This window comes from Rattus norvegicus, chromosome 17 (genome assembly GCF_036323735.1).
Source record: "Rattus norvegicus strain BN/NHsdMcwi chromosome 17, GRCr8, whole genome shotgun sequence".
NCBI classification, from domain to species: domain Eukaryota; kingdom Metazoa; phylum Chordata; class Mammalia; order Rodentia; family Muridae; genus Rattus; species Rattus norvegicus.
The window spans coordinates 81,096,080-81,097,866 of NC_086035.1; the positions used below are offsets into that span (position 1 = coordinate 81,096,080).

Here is a 1,787-nt window from a genome sequence, read left to right on the forward strand (position 1 = left end):
CAGCGGTTAAGAGCACTGCCTGCTCTTCCAGAGGTCCTGAGTTCAATTCCCAGCAACCACATGGTGGCTCATAACCATCTATAATGGAATCTGGCACCCTCTTCTGGTGTCTGAAGACAGTGACAGTGTACTCATACATAAAAAATAAATAAATAAATCTTTAAAAAAATAGAATAAAATTAGGATGGTTTGTTCACAGTTTTAAGTTCTTTTTTGCTACTTAACCATCTTGTATAATTAGATATCCTCCACTGTCATTAGACATTGTTCATCAAGTGTTAGTGTCGTCATGGACGTCTCTCTTCTGTTGGGACACTTGGCTTTCCCCTACATTTAACCATGGGTAGACCCCGTGGTGTGAAGGCAATCCTCAGACATGATAATTTCTCTGTACCTCAGGCAATGCCCTCAGGACAAACCCTTGGAAGTAAATTCTTGTTCAGAAGTCCATAATGTCAGGGCTTTCCTGTATGTATTATTCAAGTGCTACAACTAACCTTCGAGGGAATTTATATGCCCCACAGCAGTACATACGGGAGCTTGTCTCCCATTACTCTGTCAGAACTTAGAGCCCGCCTCAAAAATATCTCCCATTTCTCATAGTTATACACTAGTTTTGATTTGTACTTTTTTGATTACTAGTGAGCTTTTGGCTTTTTATATCTTTATGCTTCTTGGGGATATTACCTCCTGACAAAAAATTTAAATGTTTTGGCCATATCCCTATCTAGAGAACTCATCTTTTCGAAAGAGAAACATCTCACAAACTTTTATATTGCTGTTTTTACTAATACGCCGCTGCCGGTTTAATTGCCTGGTGACATCTTTCAACCAATCGTGGTGGCACTGCTCTTCCTTCTACAGTTTCCCAAGCTTTAAAATAAAAATTAAAAAGAACTTCACGGTGAAGCAAACTCAGTTCCCGTAGACAATATATCATGTAGAAGTCGAGCGAGGCGACGGTACCTGAAGCTCGCCCCACACTCCCATGGGTAAGGTGTGCCCAGGGTATTGATCAGAAGTGAGACTCCGAAATGCTGTGTCCACTGAGATAAATGAGGCCATGAGTTCAAGGCTTTCCCCCCTGACGCCGGTTCACTTAGAGCGCAGCTTAGGCACAGCAATGGGCAGTAAAGACAGCACAGGAGAGAAACATGTCCTTGTCTCACAGACCACTGAGAGTGTATTTCGCCTTACCTGTTTTTGTTGATTGGTCTCAAAGTACCCCCACAAGACTTGTGCTTGGGTTTATGTTCATCTCCACACACCGCTGCTGGTGAGGGGAGGAGCTGCTCACTGCGGATGCTTAGTGACTGGTGGTTGACTGGCTCTGCCAGGGTAGTCTCCATCTCGGGTGTGGTATAGATTGTGTGCGTTTGTACAAGTTCCTTGGCATTGGCCTCTTAGGAGAATGCTTTGCTGTGAACAGAGTTCTCTCTCGACACACTGGGGCTTTTCTCCCTCTTCTCTCTCAGCCCTTGTCTAGCAGACGCTGGCACGAGTCACAGTTTTGTTTAGTGCAAGGATGCTGCTTTCCAAAATCCTCTGGCAGGATCTCCTAGAGATTTGTTTTTCTCTTCCTTCCTAATTTAGAAACAGTCTTCAAAGGAAAAGAAGAAGGAAAAAAAAACCTGACAAATTGATGTGAGAGGAAACGAACTCTGATTTAATTTTGTATTTGTTTCACGGTAAGGTCCACAGATTGTCATCTACAATCAATAACATTAGAGGAGGTAAAAAAAAAATTAGGGGGGAGAGAAATAATAAAACACATGGCACACCCCAAG

General features: G+C 42.9%; 1 protein-coding gene across 5 annotated transcripts in view; it reads right to left on the bottom strand.

The window, feature by feature from the left end:
• Positions 1-1,787, bottom strand: part of Rsu1 (Ras suppressor protein 1) — a 248,280-nt gene that overhangs the window by 58,232 nt on the left and 188,261 nt on the right. The gene's annotated exons all lie outside the window — the stretch shown is intronic.